This window comes from Ranitomeya imitator, chromosome 1, assembly GCF_032444005.1.
Source record: "Ranitomeya imitator isolate aRanImi1 chromosome 1, aRanImi1.pri, whole genome shotgun sequence".
Classification (NCBI taxonomy): Eukaryota; Metazoa; Chordata; class Amphibia; order Anura; family Dendrobatidae; genus Ranitomeya; species Ranitomeya imitator.
Window position 1 is genome coordinate 158,754,973 of NC_091282.1, and position 24,290 is coordinate 158,779,262.

The window sequence follows — 24,290 nt, forward strand, 5'->3', positions numbered from 1 at the left end:
GGGGTGGCTTCACCCCCCCGTGGCTACGATCGCTCTGATTGGCTGTTGAAAGTGAAACTGCCAATCAGAGCGATTTGTAATATTTCACCTAAAAAACTGGTGAAATATTACAATCCAGCCATGGCCGATGCTGCAATATCATCGGCCATGGCTGGAAACACTTATGTGCACCCACCCTACCCCACCGATCACCCCCCCAGCCTCCCAATCTGTGGTCCGCTCCCCTCCATCCTGTGCTCCGCTCCCCCGTCCTCCTGTCCACTCCCCCCGTGCTCCAATCACACCCCCCGTGCTCCAATCAAACCCCCCGCACTCCGATCCACCCTCCCGCACTGAGATCCCCCCCCGTGCTCCGATCCACCCCTCCGCACAGCGATCCCCCACCCCGTGCTCCAATCCCCCACCCCGTGTTCCGATCCACCCCCCCGTGCTCCAATCCACCCCCCCCCGTGTTCCGATCCACCCGCCCGTGCTCCGACGCCCCCCCCGTTCCCTGATCTCCCCCCCTTATACTTACCTAGCCTCCCGGGGTCCGTCCGTCTTCTTTCCTGGGCGCCGCCATCTTCCAAAATGGCGGGCGCATGTGCAGTGCGCCCGCCGAATCTGCCGGCCGGTAGATTCGTTCCAAAGTGAGTTTTGATCACTGAGATAGGTTATATCTCAGTGATCAAAATAAAAAAAATAGTAAATGACCCCCCCCCCCCTTTGTCACCCCCATAGGTAGGGACAATAAAAAAAAATAAAGAATAATTTTTTTTTGTTCCACTAATGTTGGGGTAAGAACTAGGGTTAGGGTTAGGGGTAGGGTTAGGGGTACGAGTAGGGTTAGGGGTAGGGGTAGGGTTAGGGGTAGGGTTAGGGGTAGGGTTAGGGGTAGGGGTAGGGTTAGGGGTAGGGGTAGGGTTAGGGGTAGGGTTAGGGTTAGGAATGTGCACACGTATTCTGGTCCTCTGCGGATTTTTCCGCAGAGGATTTGATAAATCCGCAGTGCTAAACCGCTGTGGATTTATCGCAGATTTACCACGGTTTTTCTGCGCATTTCACTGCGGTTTTACAATTGCGATTTTCTATTGGAGCAGTTGTAAAACCGCTGCGGAATCCGCAGAAAGAAGTTACATGCTGCGGAATGTAAACCACTGCGTTTCTGTGCAGTTTTTCTGCAGCATGTGTACAGCGATTTTTGTTTCCCATAGGTTTACATTGAACTGTAAACTCATGGGAAACTGCTGCGGATCCGCAGCGTTTTCCGCAGCGTGTGCACATACCTTTAGAATTAGGCTACGTGCACACGGTGCGGATTTGGCTGCGGATCCGCAGCAGTTTCCATCAGGTTTACAGTACCATGTAAACATATGGAAAACCAAATCCGCTGTGCCCATGGTGCGGAAAATACCATGCGGAAACGCTGCGTTGTATTTTCTGCAGCATGTCAATTCTTTGTGCGGATTCCGCAGCGTTTTACACCTGTTCCTCAATAGGAATCCGCAGGTGAAATCCGCACAAAAAACACTGGCGGTAAATCCGCAGGTAAAACGCAGTGCCTTTTACCCGCGGATTTTTCAAAAATAGTGCTGAAAAATCTCATACGAATCCGCAACGTTGGCACATAGCCTTAGGGTTAGGGTTGGAATTAGGGTTGTGGTTAGGGTTAGGGGTGTGTTGGGGTTAGGGTTGTGGTTAGGGGTGTGTTGGGGTTATGGTTGTGATTAGGGTTACAACTACAGTTGGGATAAGGGTTAGGGGTGTGTTGGAGTAAGAATTGAGGGGTTTCCACTGTTTAGGCACATCAGGGGGTCTCCAAACGCAATATAGCGCCACCATTGATTCCAGCCAATCTTGTATTCAAAAGGTCAAATAGTGCTCCCTCACTTCCGAGCCCCGACGTGCGCCCAAACAGTGGTTTACCCCCACATATGGGGTACCAGCATACTCAGGACAAACTGCGCAACAATTATTGGGGTCCAATTTCTCCTGTTACCCTTGAGAAAATAAAAAATTGCTTGCTAAAACATCATTTTTGAGGAAAGAAAAATGATTTTTTATTTTCACGGCTCTGCGTTGTAAACGTCTGTGAAGCACTTGGGGGTTCAAAGTGCTCACCACATATCTAGATAAGTTCCTTGGGGGGTCTAGTTTCCAAAATGGGGTCACTTGTGGGGGGTTTCTACTGTTTAGGCACACCAGGGGCTCTGCAAACGCAACAAGACGTCCGCAGACCATTCCATCAAAGTCTGCATTTCAAAAGTCACTACTTCCCTTCTGAGCCCCGACGTGTGCCCAAACAGTCCATACCTTGTGCAGGCATGTACTACGGAGGATAGAGAATGAACTTCAATCCAATATTGCAGCCAGCATGCAGCCAGCGGGTAAGGAAAGGGTGAATCAAAAACCCCAAAACCCCGCCTCCATGGCTGAAGATTGTTCCCTCCAAATTCAGGTGACAGTGTCCCTTTAAATTCTTATGCCCGTAAACCAAATAGTTACACCACATAAATAGATAATAAATAACATTTATCACTTGTATTCATCATCATTTTTTAAACACATTTTTTTTGCTAGGAGGTTAAAATGGTAAAGTTTATCCGCAATTTCCGATTTTTCCAGCAAAAAATATACAAAACCAATTTTTTAGGGACCACATCCCTTTTGAAGTGACTTTGAGGGCCCTATGTGACAGACAATACCCAAAATTGACACTATTTTAAAACTACACCCCTCAGAGTGCTGTGACAAAATCACTGGTAGAGTTCTGGAGGGGAGATATGTGTGACTACGCTTAATGGCATCAGTGATGTAATACCTAATGTAATTTCCTATAGCAAACTACGTGCTGTGAGGTTTAATTAGTGACGGAGCCAAATTTTAAAAAACTGACCAGCGTCACTTTATGTGGTAATAACTCTGGAGCGCTTTGACAAATTCCAATGATTTTGAGATTGTTTTTTCTTGACGCATTGTACATTATGATAATGGTAAATTTAGGTTGCTATGTTTTGTGTTTATTTATAAAAAATATCAGAAATTTGACAAAAATGTAAAAAAAAATTTGCAATTTTCAAACTTTGAATGATTATCCCTTTAATCCAGATAGTCATACCACAGAAAAACATTAATAAATAACATTTCCCTCATGTCTGCTTTACATCAGCACCATTTGTAAAATGTTATTTTATTTTGTTAGCATTTTAGGAAGTTTAAAAATGTAGCAGTAATTTTTTATTTTTTTCATGGAAATTTACAAATTTTTTTTTTTAGGGGTCCTATATATTGGAAAAACCCCAAAAGTGATATAATTTTAAAAACGGCACCCCTCAACATATTAAAATTTTCCATCAACTAGTTTATTAACCCTTCAGGTGATTTTCAGGCATTAATGCAAAGTGACATGACAAGAATGAAAAAGTGTATTTTTACCACCTAAATTTTGCTGACTTTTGAACAGGCCACTGGTACCGTCAGACTCTAAGGCCACTATTTGGTCGTGAATTGCCATGACAAGCACCAGGACCACACAATCATGATCTCAGGTTGCTGATGGGGATAAAGAGGGAGAAGCCACACTCTTTTAAACATTTATATGATGTAGTCATTATTGACAGCAGCATCTAAGGGGTTAAACAGATATGGACGGTGACAACACTGACCGTGGCTGAGGCAGCAAGTTGTCAGCTATCGTGTACAGCCGACAACTGCTGGATTGTCACCTGTATGGGGATGCTATTCTCTTGTATCTCAGGTCAGTTAAAAGATGTATCGGTGGTCATTAAGGGGTTAAGTAAAGTTGCATAATGGTCTGGTTTTATGTGAACATTCATAGAGCGAGAATGTCCACCTTATCTCCACCTGCAGAGCTGACAGGACCTGTGTGATGCCACAGTCATGTGCTCAGTCACATGGGGGAAGAGTCACATGGTCTGGGGCTTAAATGGCTTGGCTTCAGAGGCAGTCTTTGGTCAGGAAGACTGGAGAGAGGATCCTCCAGTGGTTTTGTGGCTTGTGGAGGAAAGACTGAACCTCTGTTGCTCCAGAGTGGGATGTTACCCACAACGCATGGACTTTGATACAGCATTTTGTTTTCTTAGTTGCTTTCCTGTTTTTGCCCAAAGGGCTTTGTTTACTTTTCACTTCTAGTTGGTTTATGCTGCCTTATAATAAACCAATTGAAGACTTAAAGAGACAGTGTTCCTGTGTTTTTCTACCTCTGTGCACCGCCAACTGAGTTGAACTACCACAGTGCTCAAAACCACATTCCAGAAGTTTATTAACCCTTTAGGGGCCTCACCAGAATTTAAGCAATGTGTAAAAAATGAAAATGTGACTTTTTCCCACCAGAATATTTATTTAGCTAAAAATTTAGCATTTTCAAAAGGGTAACAGGAGAGAATGGACCATTCAATTTGTTGTGCAGTTTCTCCTGAGTGCGCGAAAATCTCATATGTGGTGGAAAACTACTCTTTGGGTACACGGCAGGGCTTGAAAAGGAAAGTGCACCTTTCAACTTTTAGTGTGCAAAATTAGCTGGAATACATAGCAGATACCAAGTAGTGTTTGCAGAACACCTCATGTGCCTAAACAGTTGAAACCTCCCCCAAAAGTGACCCCTTTATGGAAACTACACCCCTCAAAAAACTTATCTGGAGGTTAGGTGAGCATCTTGAACCCACAGGTGCTTCACAGAATTTTATAACCTTGGGCTGTGAAAATAAAATATCCAATTTTTCCCACAAAAATGTTGGTTTTGCCTCAAATTATTCATTTTCACAAGAGTAAAAGGAGAAAATGGACCAAACAATTTGTTGTGCAATTTATCCTGAGTACAGAGGTACCTCATATGTGGTGGAAAACTACTGTATGGGCACACGGCAGGGCAAAGGAAGGAGAGCCAATTGAATTCTGAAGCGCAATTTTGGATGGAATAGATTGCGGATGCCTTGTCACATTTGACAAGCCCTGACATGCCAAAACGGCAGAAATCCTCACAACTGACCCCATTTTAGAAATTACACCTCTTGTGAAATTCATCTAGTGGTGAAGTGAGCATCTTCAACCTTCAGGCCATTCACAGAATTGTGTAACATTAGGCTGAGTAAATGGAAGATTACCATTTTTTCCACTTTTTGGTAATTGATTACATTTGATTATCTCTGCTATAGTGGGAACACCCTTCACCTGGAATCTCCACCCTCATTAAGTAAATTTATTAGTCATATAACAAGTAGCATCATATAAAGTACAGTGTCCTCTGGGCCAGCATTGGAGGGAGCAGGTCCAGGGCACCCACTCCCTAAGGGGCCCCCAGCGTCTACAGCAATGACTACACTTGTAGCAGCTTTATCACTGTAGCTTGTAATGTGGAGACTGCTTCAGGACCTTTAGTGACATCACAATCATATGACCAGTCATGTGACCATTAGTGATGGGCAGTCTGGATCTTTTTGGTGATCCAGCTCTCATGGCTCCGCTCACCAAAAAGAGACCGCTCTTTTTGGATCCTAAATGGATCCCTATTGAATGCATGTTCAGGAGTCCGAAACCCCGCCCGCCAACCACAGAAACTCCGCCCACTTCATTGGAACCGATTAAATTGATGAGTGGGTGGAGTTTTGCTCAGGTCAGAGGAGTTACACCTGTTGAAGTCCGGGCTTTTACACCCAGTGAGAGCCATTCAGCTCCCATTGTTCACAGCAGGGACTCATCTCTTTGTGTCAAATCGTTTGCAAACAACACATCACTAGTGACTATGGCTTTACCACGGGTCCTGGACTCTGCGGGTGTTTGAAGATCTAAAGAGAAGATGGACTGGTGGAAAGTAGTGATGAGCGAATATACTCGTTGCTTGGGTGGTCTCCGAGTATTTGTGACTGCTCGGAGATTTAGTTTTTGTTGACACAGCTGAATGATTTACAGCTGCTAGCCAGCCTGAGTACATGTGGGGGTTGCCTGGTTGCTAGGGAATCCCCACATACAATCAAGTTGTCTAGTAGTTGCAAATCATGCAGCTGCGGGAAGAAAAACTAAATCTCCGAGCAGTCACAAATACATGGAGATCACCGGAGCAACGAGTATACTCGCTCATCACTAGTGGAAAGTCCTCTATTGTCTGTGTATGTATATATGTGTCTCTGTATTTCTTTGTATCTATCTGTGTTTTAGTCTGTGTGAGTGGTGGAGCCTAGAATATATGGGCTCCTGGCAAGGTTGGACTGGCACACCGGAGTCGCATGTGCCAAAGAAGCGAATACTAACCCCTCTCCCAGTTGTTTAACTGGGAGGATCGGTGACATGAAAAGCTACTCTGCACAGTACCACTTCTCCTGTCCTGTATACTGGGTGTAATTCTCAGTATTTGTATTAAGGCCACATTCACATGTTCAGTATTTGGTCAGTATTTTACATCAGTATTTGTAAGCCAAAACCAGGAGTGGAACAATCACAGCAAAAGTATAATAGAAACACGTAATCACTTTTGCATTTATCACCCACTCCTGGTTTTGGCTTACAAATACTTATGTAAAATACTGAACTTGTGAACATGGCTTTATTCTGTATATATACACTGTATATATACACTTCTCCTGTCTTGTTGTCGGAAAGGTGGCATTGCACTTCTGGATTGTCATTATTGGTTTGTTTTTTATATTCCTATGGCTAAACAAAAATAAATCTTGGAAAACTTGTTTAACCCCTTCATGGCCGGAGGTATTTTCGTTCTTGCATTTTTGTTTTTTGCTCCCCTTCTTCCCAGAGCTATAACTTTTTAATTTTTCTGTCAATATAGCCATGTGAGGCCTTGTTTTTTGCGAGTTGTACTTTTGAACAACACTACTGGTTTTAACATACCATGTACTGGAAAATGGGAAAAAAATTCCAAGTGCGGTAAAATTAAAAAAAAAGTGCAATCCAACAGTTGTTTTTTGTTTTGCTGTTTTACTATGTTCACTAAATGCTAAAACTGGCCTGCCATTATGATTCTCCAGGCCATTATGAGTTCATAGACACCAAACATGTCTAGGTTCTTTTTTATCTAAGTGGTGAAAAAAAAAATTAAAAACTTTGTTAAAGAAAAAAATTGTGCCATTTTCCGATACCCATAGCGTGTCCATTTTTCGTGATCTCGAGTTGGGTGAGAGCCTATTTTTTGTGCTCCGAGCTGACGTTTTTAATAAACCAATTTGGTACAGGTACGATCTTTTGATTGCCCATTATTGCATTTTAATGCAATGTCGTGGCGACCCAAAAAATTTAATTCTGGAGTTTAATTTTTTTTCTCGCTATGCTGTTTAGCGATCAGGTTAATCCTTTTTTTATCTTGATAGATCGGGCGATTATGAACACGGTGATACCAAATATGTGTATGTTTGATTTTTTTTAATTGTTTTATTTTGAATGGGGCGAAAAGTGATTTGAACTTTTATATATACACCATGTTCCAAATTATTATGCAAATTACATTTTTCTCGGATTTTCCTAAATGGTCGGTGCAAATGATAGTCTAAGGCCAGTCTTAGACGGTACCGAAATTATCCATGTCCGTGTGCTCACGTGGCACATCAGTGTGGCACACGTGCGGCATCTGTGTGCCGCCCGTGTGCTGACTGGGTACCACACGCACCGTGCAGGAGACAGCGCTACAGTTAAGCGCTGTCCCCTGCATCTGGTGCTGAAGCCGCCATTCATTTCTTCTCTCCAGCAGCGTTCGCTGGAGAGAAGATATGAAAATTCTTTTTTTTTTTTTTTTTTGGTGTTTAAAAAAAAGATCCCTGTCCCCAACCCCCTCCTACCACCTGTGCGCCCCTTCCCCCCCCCCCCCTCGCTGTTAATAAAATACTTACCCGGCTCCCTGGCTGCGTCTTCTGCTCGCCGCAGCTTCTCCTGTATGAGCGGTCACGTGGTGCCGCCCATTACAGTGATGAATATGCGGCTCCACCCCCTTTTACGTTGTAAAATTATGCAGCCTGACGAAGGTTAATAATGTGGGAGATCATTTTTAAGTAGTTTTCCTTTAATTAGAATCACCTGGAAAACTATCACGTGTTTAAGATTGATTTCAGTGATCCATTGAGCCCTGAGACACAATACCGTCCATGAGTTTATTTGAAAAACAAAACCATTAAATCCTTATGACACTTAAATCCAATTTGCATAATAATTTAGAACACGGTGTATATATATATATATTTTTTTTTTTAAACTTTTATTTTACTTTTGAGATGCTTCAATAGTTTCCATGTGAGACTAGAGGCTGCCATAACCCGATCGGCTCTGCTACATACAGGTGATGATCAGATCGCCTGTTCATAGCAGAACTACTCACTTGCTATTAGCGCTGACCACTGAGCGGCGCTCATAGCAATCGGGCAGTGGCAACCATAGAGGTCTGCAGGAGACCTCTGGTTGTCATGCCAACCCATCAGTCCCTGAGTAATAGATAAAGTTGGTGTAGCAAGAAAACAGAGGACACAAGGTTGCAGTCTCTTTACCTCTTTACTCGTGTAAGGCAGCCACAGTCCAGGGTACCGGTTCACAGGTACTAGTATGGTCCGCTTGGAAGCGATTCTGAGATCCCATAGCCAAGTGGGGTTAGAAGCCTTCCTTTCAGCGCTGTGCTGTAGTTTCTTGCTGCCTTAGGCCTCACACAAGGTCCTCATGTTCTCTCTGTCCCCCTTGTTGGTAGGACACTACCCCCATGGCAGGTAACTCGAGCCTTTTTACAGGGTCTCTCAGCATGACTCTGGGCTCTATCTGTTATTGTGCCTTTGGGTGTTAATGGTGGACAGGCGACCTGCAATCTACTGTCCACCGGTTTCTGCTGTGGGGCATGAAGTTACCCTCATAACCTCGGTTTCCGGCTACCGGAATTCTGTGCTTCAGCGTGGAGGAAGCTCATTCGCAGCCTCCCTCCAGCTCTTTACTTTGCCTTTGCTCCTTCCTCCTTCACACTCTCTACAAACAGTTCCGTTCCTCGCTTTCCTTTCCAGGAGCTGCAGATCTGCTTGTCTTCACAGCCCCAGCTCTCTTCCTGAACTCTCTCTGTCTTCTTCCCCTCTCTCCACTCTCCTCTCATGGACTGCTTAACTCCTCCTCCAAGCCAGAATATATATGTATCTAGGGAAGAGCTCCCACTTCTGGCTTGGAGTCAGAACAGTGTTGTATGTGCTGGTTACCTGTTAAAGGGATCCTTCCTCGCTTTCAAGCATGGTATGACTCTCCCCGTGAGGAAAGCAATACCACTGTAACAACCGGTTACCTGAGGTGTTACAGTTCTACTCCTGATTTTTTTATTACAAATACTGATGTAAAATACTGAGCACATATTGAATGTGTAAGCGTGTCTTAGTGAAGATATCAGAACATATGGGCTCCTGGTGTTATATACAGTACAGACCAAAAGTTTGGATACACTTTCTCATTTAAAGATTTTTCTGTATTTTCATGACTATGAAAATTGTACATTCACACTGAAGGCATCAATACTATGAATTAACACATGTGGAATTATATACTTAACAAAAAAGTGTGAAACAACTGAAATTATGTCTTATATTCTAGGTTCTTCAAAGTAGCCACCTTTTGCTTTGATGACTGCTTTGCGCACTTTTGGCATTCCCTTGATGAGTTTCAAGAGGTAGTCACTGGGAATGGTTTTCAATTCACAGGTGTGCCCTGTCAGGTTTAATTTCTTGCCTTATAAATGAGGTTGGGACCATCAGTTGTGTTGTGCAGAAGTCTGGTGGATACACAGCTGATCGTCCTACTGAATAGACTGTTAGAATTTGTTTTATGGCAAGAAAAAAGCAGCTAAGTAAAGAAAAACGAGTGGCCATCATTACTTTAAGAGTGCCACACCGAGTTCTAGCAGCAGACACATCTCTACAACAACTGTTAAGAGGAGACTTTGTGCAGCAGGCCTTCATGGTAAAATAGCTGCTGGGAAACCACTGCTAAGGACAGGCAACAAGCAGAAGAGACTTGTTTGGACTAAAGAACACAAGGAATGGACATTAAACCAGTGGAAATCTGTGCTTTGGTCTGATGAGTCCAAATTTGAGATCTTTGGTTCCAACCACCGTGTCTTTGTGTGACGCAGAAAAGGTGAACAGATGAACTCTACATGCCTGGTTCCCACCGTGAAGCAAGGAGGAGGAGGTGTGATGGTGTGGGGGTGCTTTGCTGGTGACTCTGTTGGGGATTTATTCAAAATTAAAGGCATACTGAACCAGCATGGCTACCACAGCTTCTTGCAGCGGCATGCTATTCCATCCGGTTTGTGTTTAGACCATCATTTATTTTGCAAGAGGACAATGACCCCAAACACACCTCCAGGCTGTGTAAGGGCTATATGACCAAGAAGGAGAGTGATGGGATGCTACGCCAGAGGACCTGGACTCCACAGTCACTAGACCTGAACCCAATCGAGGTGGTTTGGGGTGAGCTGGACTGTAGAGTGAAGGCAAAAGGGCCAACAAGTGCTAAGCATCTCTGAAAACTCCTTCAAGATTGTTGGAAGACCATTTCCGGTGACTACCTCTTGAAGCTCATCAAGAGAATGCCAAGAGTGTGCAAAGCAGTCATCAAAGCAAAAGGTGACAAGACATTTTCAGTTGTTTCACACTTTTTTGTTAAGTATATAATTCCACATGTGTTAATTCATCGTTCTGATGCCTTCAGTGTGAATTTACAATTTTCATAGTCATGAAAATACAGAAAAATCTTTAAATGAGAAGGTGTGTCCAAATTTTTGGTCTGTACTGTACTTACAAGCTGAACTTAATATATCATTTGAATGCTCCAGAATCCAACCCATATTTATCTTATAAATAGTCAATGGCATTTTTAACAAGTGATAACATAAATTATATTTTATTTATGGCAATTAACGTAAGGTTTTATTTGAAAAATACTTTGACAGGTTTCCTAAAACTGTCTAATTTTTAGACAGTGGAAACTTAGACCTGGCATTCTAAAAGGTTTTTTGCATTCAAAAATCCTCTGGTCTCTGGCTGGAGTCATTCAGTTAGCTTAATGGCTTTGAGCTGCTCGTGCCATCAACTCGGGCACAGAAGCTGATCTCAGTTAGCAGTTGCAGCGCTATCGATGTGATGTCAGTACTGCAGACAACAACAGACACTGTAAACTGCAGCAGAGATTTAACAAAAAAAAAACTGTAGGTGGGAAACTAGTTTGCCAAAATCGTAAAAAACCCTTTAAGGCCTCTTTCACACTTCCATCTTTCATCTCCCGTCACAATCCGTCGAGTTTTGAGAAAACAGGATCCTGCAAATTATTCTGCAGGATCCTGTTTTTTCTCATAGACTTGTATTAGCGACGGATTGTGATGGATGGCCATCCGTTTCATCCGTCGTGCACTGGATCCATCGGCAAAAAACGGTCCGTTGGGCGGAGAAAACGTACCGAGGAACGTTTTTTCTGGACGTCGGAAAATCGCCAGCGACGCATTGTGCGCAGCCTGTCTTAGGCTATAATGGAAGCCTATGGGCGCAGGATCCGTCGCTGACTGTGAAATGCAGGAATCGAGCGACGTATCACGTTTTTGTGCTCTGAGCGTGCCCGGAAGGATTTTCCAGTTAGGGAAATACATCTCTCTCTCCAGAATTTTATACCGCAAAATTCAGGCAGGAACTCATTCGACGCATCTGTCATAACACTGGATGCGTTAAACACGTTTTCCACTATTTTCACAACATCCGTCGGTACGTCGCTTCACTGCATTAGGACGCACCACGACCGACAGAAGTGTGAAAGAAGCCTTAGCACGTGTCATATTTATCATGCAGGCTCATCCTGGGTTATAAATTTGGTACATACTTAGACTGTTGCTTTGAAGTGCATCACCTGATAAAATGAATGATGTCAATCAAAGTACAACTTGTTGCACAAAAAACAAGACCTCATATGGTTATGTGGATGATAAAATAAAAAACTTATGGCTCTGGAAGAAGGGGAAAAAAACAAAAATGAAAAAATGGAAAGCCACTGTGTGTCACGCCAACCTAGGAGAGCTGAAGGTAGAAGATTGTTACGTATCGTGAATTGCAGAGCGTCCATTTCGCCTGTGTATTTGGATCCTATATTAAAAGAATTTGGTTTTCTTTGGTGCAGAAGAGGTTAGCAACTCTTTCTATGCTGGTCAGAGACATGCAGCTCCATTTCAGCTGCTTTTGATCTGGTTGTTAACTCTTCCTATAAAATCTAGCCAGACCTGCTCTGTTCTGACAGTGAAAGCTCTGCTTCCTAGCTTTTTGTAGATGTTGTGCTGTATAGGAGTTTGTTATTGCTATTGGAAATTCATCTTCCTGTGCTGTTTGCTTAAGCTAAGTGTTTTGGAGAGGAGGTGTTCTGTTGTATATGTGTGTTTATCTCCTGGTCCTTGTTTCCCATTTAGTTTATTCTTCCCTGTCGCTATCTTCCTCCCTATTGTTGGTTGGTGCTTTTCTATGATAGAGGGTTTCTGTTATCCCTGTTTTGTGTTGTGTTTCTTGTTCACATTACATTTCTGTCCCAGGCTTTATGGGGTGGGGGACAGACCAGGGATTAACAAGAGCATAGTGAGGTCGGAGACTCGGGCCTCTCTACCTACAAGAGTACCTCCAGGACTGGGCTAGTAAGGGTCCCGATTCCAGGGACAGTTTGAGGTCCCTCTACCTAAGACCGTCACAGCATGACACAACGCCGCCTCAAGGAGTTAATTGTGGTAAAATTTGGGTGTGATAAAGCATATTAAGCTGTACCCAGTTCTTGGAAAGTCACATCTATTTTATCAAAGCTTGGGTAAATGTACTTTTAAGTATCTTTTCAGAATACATTCTCCTGCGCATGAACATGAAAAATAATATCTTTGGCCATATTATGACTTGTACACTGCATTTTCATTAGGTTTCTCTCTGCAGGCTTTATCTTTTAATATGCTGTTTGTCTTTTTCAACTGTTGGGAAGAGACTTGCTGCTTAGATCTCTCCCATACAAATAAAAATAGATTTATGCTTTTCATTACAGTTTTAGCACACAAAGAGTTGTCGCCTGGATGTCTTCCTGGAGCAGAACAATATTGTATCATACAATTATTAGGTTCTGTAGAAGGACGTAGACCTGGGGATTTATTATGATGGAATATAGGCTGAACTGGATGGACAAATGTCTTTTTTCGGCCTTACTATGTTACTATGTTACTATGTTAGCATGAGAATGGAGGAAATTATACTCCAGTATTGAGCAGTGTAAATGTGAATCCAGCTATAGTGTGAGGTGAAAGACTTGTTAGAAAGCTCACCTCCATCTTTTTATGTATCCCTCTGCATGTTTTCACACTATGAGAATATAATAGTAGCTTTAACCTGACAACTCACTGTTCTGGCTGCTGTCTGTTTCTTGTTGAACATGAGTGAGTAGGGCTGTTTTTTTCAGAGTGATTGATGAGCTCAGGAAGCAAGGGAAAGGAAAAAGTATCTTATAAGTGGTGAAAGAAGCAGAATTTTCCGATAACATATATTACAAAGCTTTTTATATTCACCTATTCTATTGATTTATGCAAAGATTGTTGAAAGTAATTATTTTTATTAACCTCCCTTATTCCAATGCATTTTCAGATCTCGTAAGGGACCCAGATGAGTTGAACAACATTGCAGCACAGTATACACAGATTGTCTGTTCTATGGAGAAGAAACTTCGCTCGATTTTAGACTATAAGGAAGTCTCTGCTGCGGTGCACCAATACAATAAGCAATCATTTGCCAGCTGGAAGGAAAGTGTGGAAAGGAATTACACAAATGTAATTTCTAACCTGCGGTGGCATTTGGATTGGAGCTTGAGACCCAAGGACTATGAACTGGCAATAGACAGGTGGCTAAAAAATTGAAACAATGCAATTCCCAAAACCAATTAAGAATCTCACAAATTATTTCACACAAAGAGAAATGAGCGTTAAACAAACATTCTTGTATTGTAATAATAAGGCAGGTTTCACACATCCTAATATTTCCGGTACTGGAAAAAAACGATACTTGAGATGTCAGTCTCCTTGTTTATAATACTTGCGGCACACATGTGCCGCCCGTGTACCGCATCAGTACTACATGGACGAGTGCCAGGGAAGAAGTGTTACAGTAAGAGCTTTTCCCCGGCGCCAGGTACTGAAGGCAGCTTTCATCATTCTTCCCTGCTCTGCCGGCAATCAGCACAAGCAGGGCAGAATGATGAGAGTTGAATTCAAGTGATAACAATGACAGCAGGTGGCGGCTGATGGGACTATTACTCCCATCACCCTACGCCTGCTGCCGCTTAATAATAGTGACAGCAGGAGCGGCTGATGGGAGTATTCCTCACCTGCCGCCTGCCCTATAAATAAATGCAAAGTAAAAAACCCCGGCGTGCGTTCCCCTGTATTTTCTATAACCAGCCAGGCAAAACTAACTGCTACCCTCAGCTGTCAGCTTCAGCAAGGCTGGTTATCAAGAATAGAGGGGTCTCCACGCCATATTTTTTAATTATAGATGTTGACCCCCTGCAGCCTAAAAATAGAAGCCCACAGCTGCACAGAAAAGGGGCACATCTATTAGATGTGACAATTCTGGTGCTTTGCACAGCTCTTCCCACTTGTCCTGTAGCGGTGTCAAGTGGGGTTCATATTTGTGGCGTTGATTTTACCTTTGCATTGTCAGGTGACGTATCCATGTTCCAACCACATGGATAGAGACAAACACCTTGGTCGCCTCAGAAAGACCTTTTTGAATCAGGGCTACCATCCAAGAACAATTCAAAACCAAATTACAAGAGCCACCAGAATATCAAGGAATCATCTCCTACATTACATAGCTAAAGAAGAAAATACAGGGTGCCTCTAGTAGTCACCTACAATCCAAATCTGGAGGTGCTAAGGGGAGCTGCACAGAAATTACAATTCTTACTACAAAAAGATGCCCGGTTACAATCCATTTTTCCAGACCCCCCACTACTGTGTTTTAGGCAGCCCCCATATCTAAGAAACATCGTTGCCAGATGCTCCCTTTCCTCTCCAACATCTACAGGAACCTTTCCTTGCAACCAGAAAAAATGTAAAACCTGTCCATTTATAATGGCCAAGGACAAGATAAAGATCCCCAATTCACATCAGGACTACAAGATCCCAGGTACTTTCAACATCATCACATCTAATGGCAGGCGCGGTACTGAATAAGGTGCGTGCCTCTGACTGGGGAGCACACAGAGAGAGCAACATTAAAATGATGTCAGTGCCAGTTCCCCCCTAGAATCACTCCCCCTTAGTGATGCACTAATTAGGAGACCCCCAGCCGGCCAGTGGTCACTAGAGGGGAGGGGTCCTACGGCCACTCCTACAGGGGTTAAATCCAGGTGTCCGGCCGGGAACTTCCTCTTTTCCTCCCGGCGGACACCTGGAAGCTTTTGTCCCACCCTCCCTCCCTTTTAAGGGTTAATGGCGATACTAATCGGCGTAATAATGTAAATTTGTAAATTTTATTGCAATATTTATTTGTTTGGTCCCTACGGTGACGTCTGATCCCCTGGTTGAGGCCCTGCTTCAGAAAGCGGCACAGGAAGGTGAGCACTGGCTTCAGGCCCTTTTTACCGGCATCAGAGCTCACCTCCCCGTCCCCTCTCCTGACCACCTGCTCACAATCCCCCTATCTGGTCCGGCTAGGTCCGTCACCCTTGCTCCCTCGGGTCCCCGTGTGTCCGGCTCTCCTTTGCTGCTGACAAGCACGCCAGCTGTGGGACGATCTGCGCTGCGTCCCTGCGGTCCGGAGGTTGGAGCTGTTCAGATTCCCACGCTGGAGCCCCTCTCTGCATCACAGCAGACTGAGGGCCTCCCAGCTACGGGCGTGCAGACGACCTCCCAAAGGCGGCGGGGTAGGGCTGAGCGCCGCACCCACCGGAGAAACATCGGCGGTTCCCCTCTGCCGACTGGCATTACGTGGGAGAAGCCGCCCCTTTCCCCTCCTGCTCCAGGTGCTGGCGGTGTGCCGGAGGGCTGCGCCAGGTGGCGAGAGGCATCGCCCCATTCCCCGGCCGCTTCGGTGACTCTGCCAACGGTGCAGGGGGAAAGGTGGTCCAGGTTGGGAATGGGGCGGCCTTGCAGCTGCTGGCGGCTTCCTGCTTCTTCGGGCTCGGAGCTCAGGGAAGGCTCTGCCCAGCCACTTCCGGTCACCGCATTTTAATGCGGAGGCCAGCACTGGCTTGTCCTCCATTACCTTCCCTGCGGGACCATATATGCCGCCTGCGGGGGGTAACCTGGAGGCTGGCAGTAGCCCCACACAGACCACAGAGCACGCTGATCGGTCAAACCAAACCGAGCAGTGTGCTGATTTGCCATCAGGCCTGACCTCCATGCTACCCTCAGCAGGCACAGCACTGACGCCTGCACGGGGGTATCGGGTCAGGTGGTAGAGGTAACAGGCAGCTGAAGAGCGCATTGTTCGGTCTAACCAAAGCGATCAAAGCGCTCAACAGCTGCACAACACGGATCACTGTGAAATATCAGTAATGGCACCAAACACGGAAACGTTTACACCTCCCCCCACAGCACAAATACTGAATAAAGTTGTCCCATTAACCGCTGCCCCATCTTATCCCAGCAATGGGATTGAATACAGTTACCTCCGAACACCGCCCCTTTTAAGCAGCACTACGGTACGGACTATGGCCAATAATCCCCCTCGGACGACTGATAGAATACCCCCTATTACACCGCATCGTAGCGGCGGACGAAGGCGTAGAAGCCGCACGTCCTCCCAATCTTCCTCTGATAACTCCCGTTGCGCTACCCCTCTAAACGCCCCTCCCATCACTGACGCAGACGCTGCTCGCATAGGAGCCACCGCAGATCGCGCGCCTCAGGATGGTTGTCATCAGCCACATCGGAGGGTTCCAAAGTATCGCGGAGCCCGGATAGGAGTTATCGGGTACGTGACAAATCCTCTAAATCATGTGCACCCTCTAGGGCTTTCAGCTAGGGAGAACAATCCCCCACGGCTTCCAGCCATGATAGCTGCCATGCAGTCACACAGGACAGAGCCGTAAATCCGCCATCACTTGGTTGTATTCAGGCTCGAGCGCACGGCAGTCCGTCAGGCGCTCCAACGTCGGTTAACAACCAGGAATACGCATTCCTGGTTTCCAGTCAGCGCATCGGCCAGTCCATCGCTGTAGCGGGAGCCATAGTTTCCCCATCCTGTCACATCACTCCGTCAACATCAGCAGGAGCCGGGGTTCCTCCATCACTCCGTCAACATCAGCGGGAGCCGGGGTTCCTCCAGGATCAGTGTACACTCTTCCAGAGTCACACAGCGGTGAGTGTTCCAAAGGAAGTGAGGAATTGTTACATTACGGGGTTAACTTGAAGGAAAGGGAGCTAACCTCAGCGCTAAAGGAGCTAATCCTACACCTATCACGGAAAAGTAGTGAACAATACAACACCACAGTCTGCGAACCTACATAAAGACGCCTTCTTCTGCGGGATCAGCCCGCTAGGCGCTCATATAGATCAGGAAACTGGACAGAAAATCTGGAACAACGATTATGTTGACTTATGGTCGCAGTTATCAGCCGACCAACAAACGGTAGATAAAGCTAACGAGAGGGGTTATGATAGGAGTAGATCAAAAATAGCATTAACCATGAATAATTGGCTCCAGGCCTTCGCAGTATTGGGCTGTATTATGGGCCAGAAACATCTGGAACGCTGCTCCGAATTGTTTATATATCAAGACAAGATATATAGTTCGTACAAGTCTCATGGTGGTTCAGCCCGGCGGCGGTATGATGAGGAGTTCCACAGGCGTCTGGCCCTACAGCCCAATCTAGGCTGGGGAGTTAAAGTGACAGACGTGTGGTTGCGACTGATGGTGTCGCAGAAGCATCCCCCCTTTTCAGCTATGACCACTAATTACTCCGCAGCCGCAGGTCAAAACTCAGTGGTCGTGCGACAACCCGGGGCCTGCTGGCTATTGAACGAGGGAAACTGCCATTTCCACGCATTATGCAAATTCAGATATGATTGCTCGGCTTGCAGAGGGGGCACCCTGCTTCAAGGTGCACTCGCCAACCATACAAAGCACCTACAAGGCAGAACCACAGTGAGCGTAACCGCGAAGTCCCCCTAGCTAAATCTCTACCCCAATAAGAAATCGGCACAGCAGCTACAAGCTGGCTTCACGAATGGGTTTTTATCCCCTTCAAGCTTACAAGAACGCCAACCATATCGGATAACCTAAATTCCGCTCGTGAATTCCCAGAAATACTTAGACAAAAAATAGAAAAGGAGGTCGAGCTTGGTAGAATAGCAGGCCCCTTTCAGTCGCTCCCCTTCAAAAACATTATACCAAAAAAGGAACCCGGTAAATATCGTCTAATCCATCATTTGTCTCACCCCAAGGGCGATTCGGTTAATGATGCCATTTCCCCAGAAGAAACTTCCGTCACATACGCGTCGTTTGATAAGGCAGTGGAACTAGTCAGGGCAGCCGGACCCGGCGCCCTGCTAGCAAAAACTGACATAGAATCAGCGTTCCGTTTACTACCCGTGCACCCTGAATGTTTCCACCTGCTTGGCTGCAAAGTGGACCAGCATTATTATTTCGATATGTGCCTACCCATGGGATGCTCCATCTCTTTTCACTATTTTGAGCTATTCAGTACCTTCCTAGATCTGGTAGTTCGCTACGAGACGGGCAACAAATCCTTAATTTACTACCTCGACGATTTTTTGTTTGTCGGCCCCAAAAATTCTAAATTCTGCTCCGTCCTGCTAGAAAAATTCAAAGCTATCTCACGACAATTCGGTGTACCATTATCGCCCGAAAAAAACAGAGGGACCATGCAATGTATTGCCTTTTGTAGGCATTGAAATAGACACCAATTCTATGGTTTTCCGATTACCGACGGAAAAAATACAAAAAACTCAACAGATGTTGGAAGGCTTTCGTGAAGTTAACAAGGTAACCCTCCAGCAAATGCAGGCACTATTGGGTCTACTGGCGTTCGCCTGCCACGTAATGCTGGTCGGCAGAACATTCTCGCGCATACTATCTTTGGCAACAAAAAGCGCTTCTCTGCCCAGCCACAGAATTAGGCTCACTCGCACGTTAAAAGCAGATCTGCTAGTATGGTAGACGTTCCTGCAATCGTACAACGGCCACACATGCGTCATGGCTAGAGAAACTGCAAGCAAGGAATTGGGGCTGACAATAGGGTGGAGCAAAAAAGAGGGTTTTGCAGCAATTTATAAGAACCAATGGTGTAAATCCGATTGGCCGGAGCAATGGACAAGAGCAAATTGGGGGCGAGACCCGGCCCTATGGGAAATGTTTGTAGTGGTTGCAGTGATCGAGATATGGGCCGATCAGTTGAGTAAATAATATTTGGTGTAGAGCCAAAGTTGTGGCGGAAGCAGATGATAATGTCTTTAACTCACTGTTATTTTCCAATTGGCAGGCTTTCAGAATCCAGCATCCCAACGTGCAGCCCCAGGGTATTCAGAGTCCTCTGTCCCTTTGGGACACAGTGGCCAATCATTGATGCCCTTAATCCGGGCCTCCGTTTTGCCAGCTACCTGGTAGGTCTATGGTAAGGCTTGGGAGGAGTGGTGCTCATTTATTCAGGGTAGGCCAGTTGAAAAATGCGACCGAGCACGAAGTGAGGTGACGACGGATTTTCTAATACGGATGAGGGAAGGCGGGGCGTCGGGGACCTCGGCACAATGGAAATTATTGGGAATAGCATTTTTCTTTCAACTATTGGGATGGGTAGACGTTACTAAGTTCTTCATTAAACAAACCATTAAAGGCTGGAAAAGGCTTCAACCAAGCCAAGAATGTCACCGGCCCATTTCACTAAGACTATTGCATGACATTATTTCTATATCCCCATCAGACTGCACATCTCAATATGAGGCGGTACTCATATCGGCAGCTTTTGCGATCGCCTTTTTCAGAGCACTGTGCATTAGTGAATTACTACCACGGTCAAAAAACGTATCGGCAGGAGGCCTAATTAATGAGGACATAGTAATATGCAGTGACGGTATGCTCCTGACACTCCCTAGGCACCTCGTCACAGCCTGAGAATTAACTACCCCTAAAGATAGAAACAGGAAAACTCTTGCCTCAGAGAAAATCCCCAAAGGATAGATAGCCCCCCACAAGTAATGACTGTGAGTGGAGAGGGAAAAGACATACACAGAATGAAACCAGGATGTAGCACAGGAGGCCAGTCTAGCTAGATAGATAAGCCAGGATGGAATACTGTGCGGTCAGTATAAAAAAACTACAAAAAATCCACACAGAGTTTACAAAAATCTCCACACCTGACTAAAGGTATGGAGGGTAAATCTGCTTCCCAGAGCTTCCAGCTTCACTGAATTAATTCATACTGACAAGCTGGACAAAACATAGAAAGCACAGAACGGATAAGTCCACAACCTGTGGACAGAAAAAAGCAAGCAAGGACTTAGCTTTGCTGAACTGGTCAGGATAACAGGGAAATCCAAAAGAGATGTGAATCCAACCAGGAACCATTGCCAAGTGGCACTGGCTGAAGGGAAGAGCCAGGCAAAAATTGCCGAGCAGAAAGACAATCAGTGGAAGCAGCTGCAGGCTGCTAAATCCAAGGAGCAGCCATACCACTTAAAACCACCGGAGGGAGCCCAAGAGCAGAACTCACAAAAGTGCCACTTACAACCACCGGAGGGAGCCCAAGAGCGGAATTCACAACAGAAGGCACTGGTTACGACACCCAGGTCTCCACAGTCTGGCATGTGCGGTACTGAATAAGGTGCGCGCCTCTGACTGTGGAGCACACAGAGAGAGCAACATTAAAATGATGTCAGTGCCAGTTCCCCCCTAGCATCACTGCCCTTTAGTGATGCACTAATTAGGAGACCCCCAGCCGGCCAGTGGTCACTAGAAGTGAGGGGTCCTACGGCCACTCCTACAGGGGTTAAATCTAGGTGTTCGGCCGGGAACTTCCTCTTTTCCTCCCGGCAGACACCTGGAAGCTTTTGTCCCACCCTCCCTCCCTTTTAAGGGTTAATGGCGATACTAATCGGCGTAATAATGTAAATTTGTAAATTTTATTGCAATATTTTTTTTTTTTTAAATTGTATATACGTATGTAGATATAACCAACCATAGTTATCTTTATTAAGTCACAGCGGAAGAAGCGTAGGAGGGAAAAGGTCGTAACCGCTCGTTTGGCCTATTCACCTGTCGATCAGGGACAGGAGCTCGGCGCGAGCTGCCCGTTATGACATGTAATTGCCTTTCTCTGCTTATGTAATTAATAAACTGTGACTGACCTGTTCAACCCACCTAGGACTGTGTGTGTTTCATTACGGGATTGATGGGAGGGTGGAAGGCATTGGTTACGACACCCAAGTCTCCACAGTCTGTGGTGTACTTAATTATTTGTATTAAATGTCCAACTGGGGATCTGTATGTAGGGGAGACAGAACAAAAGCTTAGAACAAGTATAACAAGTATGAATTCTCATCTCCACACAATAAGAGAAAAAAGAATGGATCCACCTGTGGCCAAACATTTTTGTATCCCTGAACACAGCACCACAGACATGAAATTACTGGTATTAATCCCTTAACGTGCAATGATGGGCAGTGTCCATCATTGGACACTTCCCCCTCATGACAGCTGATCTGTGCCCCTAATAGCCATGGGTGGAATCGTGATCTACCTGCGGCTGTTAACATGTTAAATGCCACTGTCAAACTCTGACAGTGGCATTTAACATGCATGAGCAGGAAGCTTGTCATTACCTCCTCCCATTGGCGCCCATGTGACATGAATGCGGGTCACCATTGGGTTGGCATGACAACCTAGGGTCAGCAGGAGACCCCTGTGGTTGTCATAGCAGGATAGCTATGAGCACCGCCCATTGGACGGCGTTCATAGCAAGTGAGCACTTCTGCTACACTTCTTTAGCACAAGTGATCGGATGATCACAGCTTCTAGGGTCCCATGGGGACTATTAAAGCAAGTAGAAAAAAAAGTTTTTTAAAATATAAAAAAAATGTTAACTCTCTAAAAGTTCAAATCACCCCCCTTTTGCCTCATTCAAAATAAAACCATAAAAAAATCAAATATACACATATTTGGTATTGATACGTTCAGAATTGCTCGATCTATCAATATATAAAAATAATTAATCCAATCAGTAAACAGCGTAGCGCGAAAAAGAATTGAAATGCCAGAATTACTTTTTTTTGGGTCATTTCAACATTGCAATAAAATGCAATAATGGGCGATCAAAAAATCGTATGTACACCAAAATGGTATCAATAAAAATGTCAGATCGGCCTGCAAAAAATAAACCCTCTCCCGACCCCAGTTCCTGAAAAATGAAGACGCTACGGGTTTCGGAAAATGGCAACAATTTTTTATTTTTGCAAACTTTGGATTTTTTTTCACTACTTAAAAAAGAAACTAGACATGTTTGATGTCTGTGAACTTGTAATGACCTGGAGAATCATAATGGCAGGTCAGTTTACGCATTGAGTGAAAATGTAAAAAAGAAATACAAAAAACAATTGTGGAATTGCACTTTTTTTTTTTTTTACAATTTCACTTAATTTGGAATTACAGTTTTCCAGTACATGATACAATGGTGCCATTCAAAAGTACAATTCGTTCTGCAAATAACAAGCCCACGCAAGGGAATATTGATGGAAAAATAAAAAGTTATGGCAGTGGGAAGAAGGGGAGCAAAAAATGGAAATGCAAAAATGGAAATACCCCTGGTCCTTAAGGGGGTAACCTCAAATCTCAGAGAGGCAGAAGAGTCTGGGAGTATAAACTCAACTCATGACAATCTTTGGCACACTCAGTACAGGAATGAATGTGTGGCATGGATTTATGTCTTTTTAAGTCAATGAAGGAATTTTCTCCTAAGACCTTGTGGGATGCATCACAACACAGAACCAGACCTCAATCCAATGACAATAAAACTTTCACACTCCTTAGGCTAGGTTCACACTTGCGTTGTGCAGTCCGTTCAACAAATCCGTTAAACGGACTGCACTAACGCAAGTGCCAACTTTGGCACTGCGCTAGCGCAGATGGAGCATCTGCTAGCTCCATCTGCGCTAGCAGTGCGCTACTAGTGATGGACTAGGAAACGCTGCAGCCCGCTTCTTGGGTCCGTCACTCAGTGACGGCACATCGCTAGCACACGCCCATTTTGGGCGTGTGCTAGCGATGCGTTCGCCATTGCCAGTAATGGCGGCGTTAACGGACTATGTTACACCGCGTTATGTCGCGGTGTAACGTAGTCCGTTAAACGGGTTCACACAACGCAGTGTGAACCATCCCTTATCTGTAAACTATTCCCATATTTATGGCCACAACTATTTATCCCTCTCCCAAAATGATAGTTCTACTTCATGTCACTTGTCTTATCTATTGCATTATTTCTGTGTTGTGTTGTCTATAAATACAGCTCTGGGAAAAAATTAAGAGACCACTGCAAAATGTTCAGTTTATATTTTTGAGTAAAATGTAAATAGTTATTTTAGTCTGCAAACATCCGACAACATGTCTCATAATTTCAAAGCAATAAATTTTGTTTTTTTTTCTGGAAAGGAGAAATGGTCAAAATTAAAAAAAAACTGCTTTCAGACCTCAAATAATGGAAAGAAAACAAGTTCATAGTCATGAGTACTAATGTTTTAACTCAGGAAGAGTTCAGAAATCAATATTTTGTGGAATAACCATGATTTTTAATCACAGCTTTCATGCGTCTTGGCATGCTTTCCACCAGTCTTTCACACTGCTCCTGGCACAAAAATCTATGCAGTTCTTCTTTGTTTGATGGGTTGTGACTAAAACAGAGGTTTTCAATGGGGTTCAGGTATGGAGAATGGGCTGCCCATGACAGGGTTTTGATGTGGTGGTCTCTCAATTTTTGCCAGAGCTGTATGTGATTCTTCAGATTTTGTATTAGTCTTTGCCTGATGAAGAGACCTAAGTAGTCTCAAAAGCTTGCAGTTTGTTACCATCTTTTCAGTTAGGCCGGGGTCACACTAAACATATGGAAAATCGGTCCAAGTCTCCCTGTCGAGAGTCGCACAATTGTCGATTTTCTCGCACCTATGTATCCGTATGACATCCGTATGACATGTGTATGATTAGCATATGGCTTTACTTTTCTCACTGCTTTTCCTCATTGAATTTAATGGCTCAATGGGCTGAAATGAGTAAAATGTGTGCCTATTTCTCGCAAGTCACACGGATGGTCCGTGTGGTGTCCGA